Genomic DNA, 14,072 nt, shown 5'->3' with positions numbered 1-14,072 from the left:
TATCAGTTTCCCAGCTTAATGAGATATTCGACAAAAATTCAAACGTTATTTTCTACAACTTATATTTGTGAAAAGTTTTTTCGCAATGAATTTAGTAAAAATTAAAACAAGAAACCGGCTAACAGACACATCGAAACTAATTTAAAACTAGCAGTGACTGATATTTAACCAAATATTTCCGATATATTACGTTTAGATCGGTGCCAGAAGCTATATTAAGTATACCTATGCTAATTTATAATTATACATGAATAAAGAATTGTGATTTACCGACAGTTCCCCCCTCTTTTCTCTTGTGTGCGGCCCGCGTCACTTCAAAAGTTTTGAAATGCAGCCCTTACGTAGAAAAAGGTTGCCCATCCCTGTTCTAAAGCATATTGAGTTTTCATTAGTTGAATCCAAAAATAACAATAGTGAGGTTGAGGCCAAAGTTTTAAATGCAAAAACATGTACGTCAGACGTTCAGAGGCACTTTCCTGTAAGCCTAGAAGTTTGACAATCACATTTGGAATGTTGAGATGGTTCCACTGACTTTCCAAACACCAGTGTCAAACTTCTAGGCTTACAGGAAAGTGGCACTGAATGTCAACATACATGTTTTTGTGTTTAAAACTTTGGCCTCAACCTTGCTAATAATTAATGTATTACTAACAAAATGATCAATATAGCTTTAACCTTAATCAACAAAAGCTAAAATTTTAAGGAGCCTGTAGATTTATTCATAATTATTTTTCAAAACATTTTATTTTTATCTTCATATTGTCATTAATACATTTCAAATAAAGAACAGTCTTGGTATGTAATTTGAATAAATTTAAAAAAAAACATGCTTAAAGCTATTCACTATTCATTCTGTCTTCAAGGTTCCTTAAGATCTTAGCATTTGTTGATATTAAGTGTGTTGATGCAAGCATTTATATTTATATTCCACATTAAAAAAGAATAAGCATGGACTGAGATTTTACAAAAGGATATATAACAATAATTCAGAATGTAATGAAATAATATAACATACAAAAAAGTCATCTAAGTTACTCAACAAAACTTTTTATTTAAACTTTTATCATAAAAATTTAGTGATTAAAATTAAATTAAATTACTCTTGAATTAAAAACAAAAAAAATCATAAAAACAATCAACATCAACTTTCCTGTTTATCATAATGTTGTTATATTAAATTCATTTATTTAGAATGTTTTATATAAGTTGAAAATGGACTGAAACAAGCTAAAAACATTTCTTGTGAGTAATAAACAATTTAGCTACCTGAATAAGCAGCTTGGATTTCTTACAATATGATACCAAGATTTTCTCAATTTGAAGATAATTTATCATTCAAAACAAAGTTTAGATCTTGTAAAATTAATACAATCAATAGTAATTATTTGCTTAAAAACAAGTACCTGCTGTGAGAAAGAAGTTTCTCCTTAATCTTTTCAATTTGAATCTAAGTTATCTATCTGCCAGAAGAACCAAGAATAATTAGCAGAAAAAACTGAAAATTTCATTCATAGTTGTTTTGTTGTAAAAAAAAAACTTGTTGGAGAAGGATCAAATTTCATTTACCTTCATTTTACACTTCAAATCATTCATTATCATCTAGTTTGAAAAAACTTTTAAATTAAACTTCAAGTTTAATAAATATAAAAGCACTTAAATTACTATATTTTTATTTAAAAGTTTAATAGTAAAGTTTAATTAGTTCTGTTATGTTTTATAAAAAATTCAAATACCTTTCATAATTCAAATTTAAAAATAATAAATTAATCTTTTTAAATTATTAAAAATCAAAATCTTTGAAATATTTTCCTATTGTTAAATAATAAAAAGCAACAAAAACAGGAAAAAAAATTTGGAAAATTCAATTTTATTCATTAATTTATCAGTTCATTCATTTGACAATTTTCCTCATTTTATCTAATAAGTATACCGTTAACTTAGTGCCATCACAGATGATTACAACACAAAATGAAAATTCTTTGGCTTTTAATTTCTTTAATTCTTAAACGAGAATAATTAAAATTTTTTTTTTAATTTACAATTATTTTCTCCAAAATCTCATCACCAATGCAATATTTTAATTTATTCTGAAATTAAAATTTCTTGCACATGATAATTTTATTTTCATTTCTGATGTCAACTTAATAAAAATGAATTATTTTTAAGCAGTAAATTACCAACTTTTTCTTATATAGAACTGATATTTTATTTAATTCAACCAGAAAAAAGCAGTTCATTTGTGAACATTTTTTGATGACCTAATTAATTTATATTAAAAAAAAATTTTTATAAATATTAAAATACCACAAGTTGTTTACAGGGATAAAACAATAGAAAATTCATACCATTATAAATATTTTTAAATGTCTCAAAAAAATTTCATAACTCATCAATCAGTGACATTCCAGTAATATTCACAAGGACATTTGAATGCTCTCAGAACAATAATTTCCATTAAAAAAATGAACAGGTAAATATATGAAAAGATAATATAAAAACAATAAATGTAATAAAGTGGAACCCAGTTTATCCAGAATAAGAAATTTACATGTCTAACTTACACAACTGCTTCATCCTGGGACAAGCAAGTGAATTGACAATTATAAAGTTGTGGAAAAATGTCTGGCCTGAAACTGCACAATTTTTGGAGGACATCATTGATATTGGCCCTTCAGAATTTGTCGGAATGTTCAGAAATATAGGTGTGCAGATGTAGAGATCGATTGTGTTTGCAATGTGACAATGATGAAGATTTTCTTTCAATTATCAGATAAAAACATTATTGCAGTTTGTTCATCTAATGACAATGTGGAGACTTACAGTAATTCTGATGAGGATGCAGGTAGTATAGAGCCAAAAGATGAACGGTTTGGTCAAAACAACACTTGAAAATGTGTTAATGTACTTTGAAAGGAAACCTGATGCAGAACTGACTGAACTCATGATGGTAAAGCATCTACGAGATTGCACAGCATGAAAGCATCACTCATAGCTGAAACAAAAGAAACTCACAAATTTTTTACTAATTGAAATGATGTACAGTATTCTAATTGAAATCAAAGTAATACTGTATGTAGATATGTCTTTTGCTTTATATTGTTATTATTGTAAAAGTATATATAATGTACAATAAATAAAATAAAATGTACATCTAAACTGTTATTTATGTCATTAACAAATTTTCCAGATTATCTGGATTGGGTCCAGTCCTGCCTGAACTGGATAAAACGGGGTTCCACTGCAAATACAAACAAACATATGCCTGAAAGTTATATTAAAGCCAAATGATTAGCAGTAATAGCCAGATCTAATCCGATAATCATTTGGCTTTAATATAATGAATACAAATATAAAAAATAAAATTATTATTATTATAAAATACCATAATACAAAGGAATGTTTTGTACAATGTTTTTTGAAAGTAAAAAAGTCCTGAAGTAATTGTTGCTCTAATACTAATAGTTTTGAGGGAAAAAAAAAGGATTTACAAGTTATACTTAGACAAGTAAAAGGAACACATATAAAACTGATTCCATCAGTTAAAAAATGAAACATGAACAAAAATATAATTTGATGCATATGAGCAACATTACAATTCTTGGTATGAGGAAAGTGACAGTTTATTGATCAAAAGATTAGATTTGTTAACACATTGACTGCTGTCAAATTTTATCTAAAATGATTAAAAAATTATTCTTTGTTCAAGTTTTGTTTAGGATATATAAAAATATAATTGTTTTTCTATTTTGGTGCAATTTTTGTTACAAAATTAGTAATTTTTTGATATGTTGATCACCAATGTCTGTCATGGTGCCAGTGAGCAATTGTTCAGGTCTTTATGTTTTGTGCACTCACCATTGTTTGTTTGAATTAGAATTACCCATACGTCACTTTTGTTCTGAAGGTCATGTCATGTTGGTTATATAATACATTTAACAGTGAATAAACTAAACTAGAATGGATTTTGACAATTTTGAATCAAGATGATCCTTCCCAATTAGAGGAATATGAATCACAATATAGTAGAAAAAAAGGTTATTGACCGAGCAATAATTCATTGTTATATCAGGGGCAAAATAAGAAACATCACTGCATTTTATCTGATACTGAGAATGATGATGAAATTATACAGCCATCCACATCAAGTAATATTCCATATAATATCCAAAGTAGTGGAAACCTAAGGGTACCAGTCAAGTGTGATTCAAAGCCTGAATACTTTTCAGACAAATTTGTATGCTGAACAACATCCAGAGTACAATGTTGAAAAGATAATCTCACTTATGTGACTGGAAACACACAAAAATGAGATGAAATCATTTTTGGCATGGTTTTATTTATGGGTCTAGTGAAATTAGGTCTAGTGAAATTATGTAAAGTGTAAGATACACACTTAGTTGGAATGATTAGAAAAAATAGGAATAATATAACAAAAGACATGGAAAATGCAAATTTGAAGACTAGAGTTCAAGGCTCAAGAATATGAAAAAAAGGTATAACTGTCATAAAGTGGAAGGATAAACAGGAGATTTTATCTTCATCTAACAAACATTCAACAAGGTTTGTGAAGACTATTAACAAGAGAGGCCAAGAAAAGTACACCACAAATAGTTAGTGATTATAATCAAAGGCTGCTATTAATTTGTCAGATCAAATAACTGCTTATTCATCATCATTGAGAAAGACCATAAAAGACACTGTATAAGAAATTAGCTATTGAGTTACTACTGAATATTGCACTTGTAAATGCAATGATACTTCATAAAACAAACTAAATCTTCTACCATAAGCTGGAATTTTTATAAATTATATATCAAAACACACCTGTTTCATACATTTCCAGCACTTCTTTACAGTTCTAATGAACATTTTTGGCATGATTTACAGATCATCTTCAGGTTAGTTATTCTAATTAGGAGGAGTTATGCAGTGTTCCAAAATAGAACAATCCAAAGTTTCTTCGAGGTTATTTAAATTTCATATGTTATGACTTGAGATTTATATTTTCAATAAATAATTTTATTTAAATTTATAAAAGAAGCTATAATAAATATTAAGCACATGGAGGTAATTAATAAAAAATTATTAATTGATTTAAGTATATTTAGATTAAAATGCTTGCCAACCTCGTGATATGCTGAGGCTGTTATTAATGCAAAGCCTTTGGCTTGCTGCTTTATACAGTAGACTCTCGTAAAATGTGAATTCGTACAACGCGACAAAAAAATTGTGACTAGTACTCATACAACACGATAAACAGTCCCGTATAACACATAAGATAAATTTAACATTTTCACATAGTTTCTGATTTTTTGTTTAGAAAAGCGAACAGGTTAAACATTTACCTGTTGTTTATATATGAATAGTGAAGCTGATATTTTAAAGAAGTAGTGGTTTATAAAAAAAATAATAATACATACTCATTTAAAGATATGAGAGAAAAATAATTTTATTTAACTTAAAATAAAATTATGCACTTCACTGTTTAACATTTATTCACTATCGGAAGTATCAACAAATAAGTTCCAACGACACTGTTTTGTTAATATTGGTTGTACAGTACAGATTTATTGACAACCATTACAATTTAGACTCCTGAATTTGTATAAATTGATCTGTCCCATATAACGCGATTTCCTACAACATGGAATGTATCCCTCGTGTTATACAAGAGTCTACTGTATAGGTTGATGGTTTCACTTATTCTTAATTTTTGCACATCAAATATTTTTCTTACTAATTTTGCATCTTCCCAACAAGGGGACACCCGGGCTTGCTTGCATATTGGTCTATGGCAGTGTTATACATATGTTTCTTTCAAGATTATCATATTTATGTTCTTTTATTCTGGTCTCAATCAATCTGTTAGCAGAGCCTATATAGGTTAAGTGTCTGCTGAGTTTAGATTCTTCCAGAGGTATGATGTACACTCCAGGGGCTCTTTTCTCGTTTATTTGATCTTTTCCATTCGTTAACACGTTGACTGCCATCTACGAGATGACTCGTAGTTACCGTTTCTGCCTAGGACGCCACCTACGAGTTATATCGTAGTTTGTTTCCTTGCCATATTTGTGCAGCTACGATGTAATTCGTAGTATATCAGTGTAAATATGAATAGATAGCTTCAGGGGCAAGAACAAAAAATCAAGTTTGGCTTACATGAACAGAACATTTATTAATAAATGAACAGAAAATATAATCATAAAAAGTTTATTCAAAATCGAAAGCAAAACAATATTTTTATTGTTTGTGATAATTTTTAAAACAATCTTCTACGCAAAGGGCTGGCTTCTCAAGACAGATTGGACAGAAATAACGCGTTTCTCGGCGTTTTTTAGCTTTGGTACAAATTCGACATGGCTTTGTCAGATGTTGTTTTTTCTGAGTAGATGGGATACTCTGTAAATAGTGGAGCTTCTGCAATTTAATTTTTTTTGAAACTGGTTGAATCTCTTCTCCAATCAACGCTTTGACGAATGCTTCTCTAAACTTTATAAGTTTTATTTTAGAAGAAGTTGCTTTTTGAAAGAGTTTGTGCGCATTATGTATATATATTTCTATAATATGTAATGCAACCTTTTTGGGCCATCTAATAGTCTTTCTTAGAGCTGTGTAGTACGATAGCATTTGATCTGATCGTCAATGCCAGACATTCCATGATTATAATCTCGAATTATATTCGGTTTCATCGAACATTTTCTATTGCGATTGAACACCTCTACCATTTCAACAACGTGCATGTTTGAAATGGTAAGGACTTCTCGTTTGTCTTTCCATTTACATACAGTAACAGGACCATTTCGCTGCCAAATAAACTCCCCCATCCTCACCAAAAATTTTGTCAGATTCTGAATCACTTAGATTAGTGTAGTAATCAAGTTGTTTTTTAGTCAGTGGTCTTTTCTTATCCATTTTGGGATATTTATAATTTGATTATAAAAATAAATAAAAAATAACACTCTCAAAAAAGACGTAAATGTGATGTGCTCGCCTCTATATCCGATTTATTACTAATGAATTTAGACGCACATCTCCGATTGGCTGTAGCGAAGTGACAGGACGAATCGTGTCTGTGCACGAATTAACTCGTAGTTTGGCTTTAGCGAAGAGCTTTCTGTTACATAAGCCAACTACGAGATAATTCGTAATACCTTTATTTTAAGAAAAACACATTCTATATGCTATTTGATTATTACTATATACTCTGATTAGAGTTTTAAATAATATAATATAATTAAATTAAGTTGGCGTTTGACAAAAGAATCCTAAAAAGTCACGTGGCAGTCAACGTGTTAATAACCTGAATATTGTTGGGTTTCTTTTAAATGCTATATTTATTTGTATATCTTTTGCTATGCTAAAATAAACTTTGCAATAACCTGAAGTCAAATTCAACTGTCACATATTTGTGGTCAGGTTTTGGTTGCTCTGCTTCTTTATGTGACTTGTTTTTTTAAAATTCTAGCCGATTCAGTAATTAGTTTAATACTGTAGCCATGTTTTGTTGCTAGCTTTTTAATAGATTCAATCTCTTGCCATGTATTCTCTTTAATTAATAATGTGTGTAAGCTCTCCGAATGAGTGTCCTAAATGCCACTCTTTGGATCATTAGAGGAAGCAGATATGAAAAAGGAAGGTGCATTTGGTTTGTGATAAACTTTTGTGATTATTTTGTTCTCAATGATTTCTATTTCTAGGTCTAAATAATGCATTTTTGTTTTGTCCAATTGGTCTAGTACTAGTTTCAAATCATACTTATTGTCATTAATAGTTTGCAAAAAATCTTCGACGTTGGGTTTTGATTTCAAAATTATTAAAATATCATTGACAGTGGTCTGTGAGATCAGGAAGGTTGGTGATCATTGACATAGGGTACTTACTGCAAGACCAAGTTTTGCAGCTGATGTTCTCAATGATGTTCCAAGTCCTATTGAACATGCATTCTACTGCCTGCAAATTTTTGCAGTTTCTATGCTTGTAGGCTGACCAGGTAGACTTTTGATACTTTAGTTTCACATTCATACAATGTTCATAATAATGTCAAAAGTGCTTGCAGAGAAATAAAATATTTCTTAACACCTTTCTTATGTTGAGTTATTCTCCTCACATATGTAATGTACATTTGTTGGCACGACGTCCACCCTACATTTTTACATTATTAATCAAAAGACTGGCTGGCTTATATTGTTTGCCTCTCTAGCTATTCTACAAAATATACAATAATACACTTAACACCTCTGCTACAAAATATAGAATGTATCTGAAGTTAATTTGCTCATGTCAGGAACACATTAGACCAAGGGAGAAACAGACATGGCTGCCATCTTGATGGTGGCCACATTGAATGCAACTCCAAAACTGTAAATGGGAAGGGGGTCATGTGACATTTAGGATTGGAATTTCATAAGGAATTGATTGTTGAAAGATTTTATTCACCTACCTTAAATGGTTAATGAGTTATGTATGTTACAATGTACAATACATTCTATATTCTGTAGCAGGGGTGTTAAGTGACTTTCTTTCCCACCCTTAGATGGAAACAAGACTTCAAAATAATGGATCAAATTAATTTCTTGACAGAGAATTACTTTTTCAAACATCCTGTAGAGTATACTTTGTATAGCATGGAAATCTAATCCAGGGTTAGGTATGTCCAATTTTGTTATATGAGGGGTGTTCAAAAAGTATCGGACCTTTATTTTTCCCGCGTAAACCAATGACGTGCAGGAGGCGTCCTTTGGTGGAGATGTGGAGGGGACAGTCATGCACAGTCCTGAATTTTTTCCTGCCCGCAGGAAGCGTCAGTCGCTGGCAGTTGGCCTATGAGTGAAGACGTGTAGTGAGCGCTCGTTGGATTCCATTAAGTTGGAAAATAACTGAACAACATGAGCAGTGATGTTGCATCAAATTTTGCCAAAAGCTTGGCAATACCCAAGCAGAAACCATTTGCAAGATTCAACAGGTTTTCGGGGAATGATGCCATGAACAACACAATGATAAAGGGATGGTACAACTGCTTTAAAGATGGCCACACATCAGTGGAAGGCAAACTGCGTTCAGGCCTCAACAAGCCGAAATGAAACTGCCATTGAGCAACTGCAAACTTTGGTCATGGTGAACCATCGTATCACAGTCAGAGAACTTGCGAACGAGACAGGAGCACATCAGTGGACAGTGAACCGCCAGAATGCAGTTCGCCATCCACTGATGTGCGGCCATCTTTGAAGCAGTTGTACCATTCCTTTATCCGTGTGTTGCTCAAGGAATTGTCCCCCGAAAGCCTGTTGAATGGTTTTTGCTTGGGTATTGCCAAGCTTTGGCAAAATTTGATGCAATATCGCTGCTCATGTTGTTCAGTCATTTTCCAACTTAACGGAATCCGATGAGCACTCACTACACATCCTCACTCATAGGCCGACTGCAAGCGACTGACACTTCCTGTGGGCAGGAAAAAAATTCAGGACTGCGCATGACTGTCCCCTCCACATCTCCACTAAAGGAGGCCTCCTGCACGTCATTGGTTTACGCAGGAAAAATAAAGGTCTGATACTTTTTGAACATTCCTTGTATGCTGCATATTCTGAACATGTATTGTTGAATATTCAGCTTTTAGCAGTGTTTTACTTGGATATGGGGATGCTGGCCAAAATATATAAAAAAGTGATGCTAGGACCTAACTAAGACCAGAGAGAAACTGAATTTCCTGATTGAATGCAAAAGAAACAAAGTACAGGTACTCCTCACTTTACGACCGAGTTCCATTCCAACGACTACGTCGTTAAGCGAATTGGTCGATAAGCGAGGAGCTTGCACCGGGAATATAGGAATCATTGTAAAATTATGCAACAAACTTCAAATTTATTCATAAAAAGACTATTATAGTACGCTATAAGACTACTATAGTACGCTTAGTGCACACGTCACCATCCGCCACTGACCGACACTCAAGCCGAGAAAGGGAATTCCCCGAACAGCAGGTTGAAACTCGATTGGCCGTAAGTGCGAGTGGTCGTTAAGCAGATAGGTCGTAAAGTGAGGAGTACCTGTACAGTGGATCTTTATTATAGCACTGCTCACTATACTGCGCACTCGGTTATAGTGCGGCGATGTTTGCGATGTGATAAGCTCAAACACATTTATACAGGTCCATGCTGCGTTAGTGAGTAGTGCATTTTATTGTTACTGCGTATTGAGAAATTGTGTATTTATTGAGTTCCTGAATGTATTTTGAATAGTGTTTAATTATTGAATGCATGATGAGTAAAAGAAAAGCTTGACATTATTGCTAAAGAAAAGAGGTGAACCGTGTTAACTGCGCTGCTCAGTATAACATGGTTTACCTTATAACGCTGTGTTGTTTCCCGCCAGACTTGTGCGTTATATCGGGGGTCCACTGTATATCCTATGATAATTTTTAGAGTGAAATTATCCTCTGGATGTGTAACACTTCTTCCAGAGTTTGTTTTTGTTTTCCTCAGATCCTAACACCTTGCATTAAGCCATCTAAGTGCCTGGTCGATGCTTTTCAATTTGGTCCCGTGTTTACTCTTGAATCAATGGCAAGAATTCTGGAGACTCATTCCAAATGTAGAAAAGTTACTTATGCATATGGAGAATATGCACAGTGCAACTGAGAAAGAATTCATCAAATAATGAACACTATTCAAGGCTGTTGTATAGATTGCTCCCTATAGAATTTTGGGACTGAGTATATATCTGAACTCAGGGGACCAAGACAAGTTCAATGATACCCTACTTTTGGATCGGAGACGAAAAATAAGAAAGTTATCATATTTACAATTTCTTGCCTTTCTCAATGCATTCTATGCCATTTTAGAGTTTTCCACTAGCCGGTGTTTGACTGTTCATGCTCCCGACGGACTTCTCCTGGAGGGGAGCCACTGGCAGACCACCCAGTGTTTAACGCCACTAGTTATTGATTCACAATAGTTCTTGAACAAAAGAAAAAAACGGAAACAATACTGAACTACAAGCAGTGCCACCTAGTAAAAAACTCTAAAATGGCATAGAATGCATTGTGAAAGGCAAGAAATCGTAAATATGATAACTTTCTTATTTTTGGTCTCCAGTCCAAAAGTAGGGTATCGTTGAATATCTCTTCTCGGTCCCCAGAGTTCAGATATCTACTCAGTCTTGAAATTCCATAGGGAGCAATCTATACAACTTCCCTAAGCATAGCCTTGATTCAGCACACTTACTATGCTACCTATCTGTCACTTTTAACTAGTATATACAGTGCATCTATTAAGTTTTAGGATGATTTAACCTATCATATATCTCAGCAGATAAGACGCGGTGTAAATTTTCATTGAAGTTTTATAGTTTTAGCATATATCTGTCCTATAAGATGACCCGCAAACTATCAATGGCCTATGAATTTAATTTAGATCAGCTATCATCATCCGAATAATAATACTGTATAGCGTATATGAAATTATGTCCTATTTGTAATTTTTCGAATGAACAAATTTTATTTTCTTGCATCTGGCAGCACTGCCTCGTGATTGCTGCAAACACTCACCCTGATTTGGGCATTAGGGTAATGACCTTGACTATTTACAAAAATGTTGTATGAGCTATTCTATTTTGTGGACATAACCTACTCTCTACTAGTAAATAATTATGGTTTGTCCGTTTTTTTAATAATGGTTTTAATTTATATATAATTAATTAAATTATCAACAACTGTGAGGCAGATAATAGTGAGGGCTTATCAGACCAATGATGGGCACAAACACTCAGGGATCAAGTGAAAACAATTTAATAAACATAAAAATTACTACATAAGTATGGAAATGAAAACCCATATAATATATTATAATATTTATATAAATTAAAACCGGGGGTTTTAATTCATATAAATTTCAATCGAATTTTTTTTGTATCTGTCCTATAAGACGACCCCGGATTTCGGGGGTGGCCTTTTTTTTATGATTCAACTATTGTCTTATCTGCCGAGTTATATGATACATAATATAATATAATATAAAATACATGCATGAAGGAAATTACTTGTTCATTATTTATCCTTCAAGATACATCCCTCCTAAGTCTATATATTTCTTGACATGGTCATACAGTTTCTGTATGACCATGTCAAATGTCAAGTTGCTGTGTTCAGTTGTAGAACTCAGTAACTGGAACAGACTAGTTCTTTCATCACATTTGTCTAGATGTCAGAAATGAGTTGAAATGACAGTCATTTAATTGGTACTACACTTTAAGGAATAGAAAGAAATCAGCAAAACTCGTCTGGCAAATATGGAGGGTAGTTAAGCCCACTAATTTAATTTTTGGCAAGAAACTGCTTAACTTTAGTCAGAGTGTAGAAAAAATTGTGAACAAAGCTTCCTTTTCTTCAAATCTTCAGTGACAATCTTTCACACAGTGTCCTTGCTAATACTCACTTCTGCTATAATTCTTAGTGACAGGTGATGATTTTTAATCAGCAATTAGGGTGACCATTCTTACAATAATCTCCAATACCTTCCTGTCCATCACAAAACCATGCATACCATCAGAAAATATTGGAGTGCAATAGTGGAAAGCCTTAGGCTGCAATCAGTTCAATTGACATTTGAATGCAGTTTTATCAGCTTTATAGCAGAATTTTATTTGCTACTCATTGCTCCATACTTGAATCCATGACAACAGATCTTCAGCCAGTCACATTTAACTATGCATGGCACAAAAATAACTTCATTGATCTTTTTGAAATTATGCACATAATATATGCAATGTAATATGTGGCAATGATCAATTGGAAAACATTCCATTTAATTTGAATTTGTAAAGTTTATTCCATGCATTGTTCCATATTGTTAATTAATGTAAAGCTGAAGATGATTGCTGAAAGCAATTGAAAATGTTTGTTTTTATCAAGCATTTCTTAAATTTAATGTTTAATGTTTTACAACTAGATTTTCTGGTTATATAACAAAATACAAAACCAAAAGAATAACTCAAATAATTGGATTCTCAAGGTAGAAAAGTTATTAATATTTTATGATGCATCTCTTAATTTCATTTAATATGACTGAACAAGACTGGAAATTTGGGTTCAATCTTTTAATATAAAATGCACTCAATTCATGTACCTATTGAAGGATCAAGATTTCTCAAAAAGTTCAAGTTATCCATTTATGGTACAAAGACATTTTAAATTTCTGAAATTATATATGTTAAAAAAACTTAATTTGTCATTTAAAAAATTTTTTTGCACAAGTTGGATATAACAAATACTCTAACAGGTTTATTGTATATAAATTTTTTAAATATAAAATGATTTGCGATGTGTTTCGTATTTGGAGAACTTTAATATTTTATTATCTGTTAAATGATGTTAGCGTATACTAATAACCTTGGTATTGTTATGTGTTTGTTAGTTTACATTTATATAAAATGTATTTTGTATAATTCAACAATTTTTCTTTGTTCCATATTCTAAAAGAATGTGATACAATAATCTAAGAAGAAAACATATAGAGACTTTAAAGAATTTAATAAAACTTTTATATTTATTTTGTTTAAAATGATAATCATCTTATTTACAAACTGCATAATTTTTCTACTGATGTAAAATATTTTTATCATGTTTCTTGTAACAGGTTACATCCCTAAATATCTTATAAAAATAATAAATCTTTATTAGCCAAATCACATATAGTATAGGCCAGACTATATATTAATATATATATACGACATTTTAAAATATTTTTCTCTCCATCCAAGAAAAAAGCAGCTTCTGTTTTCACAATCTGCATCTAAAGTTTGCTATATCACTGCTGTTGTAATTTATACTTATAAATATTCAAATTAGTTAAGTAAAACATGTTTAGGTGCTACTTTAACTTATCCTTACTAAATATTTTAAAAAATAAAACATGAGAATTAACAATTTTAATGAAACAAACATATGTAAGAATGTTAAATGGCTGTGAATAAATTTTTACTTTTTCAAGTTCATTAATTAACAAACATTAGAAATGAATCAAGTGAAAATGTATCTGCAGAAATCTATAAATTAAATCAAATGATTTAAATAAAAAAAT

General features: G+C 31.5%; 1 protein-coding gene across 1 annotated transcript in view; it reads right to left on the bottom strand.

Moving 5' to 3' along the window:
* The window catches only part of LOC136976249 (protein pellino-like), a 58,305-nt gene that overhangs the window by 43,297 nt on the left and 936 nt on the right, over positions 1–14,072 (bottom strand). The window lies entirely within an intron of this gene.

Source organism: Centruroides vittatus, unplaced genomic scaffold, assembly GCF_030686945.1.
Source record: "Centruroides vittatus isolate TY-2023 unplaced genomic scaffold, ASM3068694v2 contig_4, whole genome shotgun sequence".
Taxonomy (NCBI): Eukaryota; Metazoa; Arthropoda; class Arachnida; order Scorpiones; family Buthidae; genus Centruroides; species Centruroides vittatus.
Note: the sequence above shows the minus strand (reverse complement) of the source record. Positions and strands in the feature narration are given on the sequence as shown.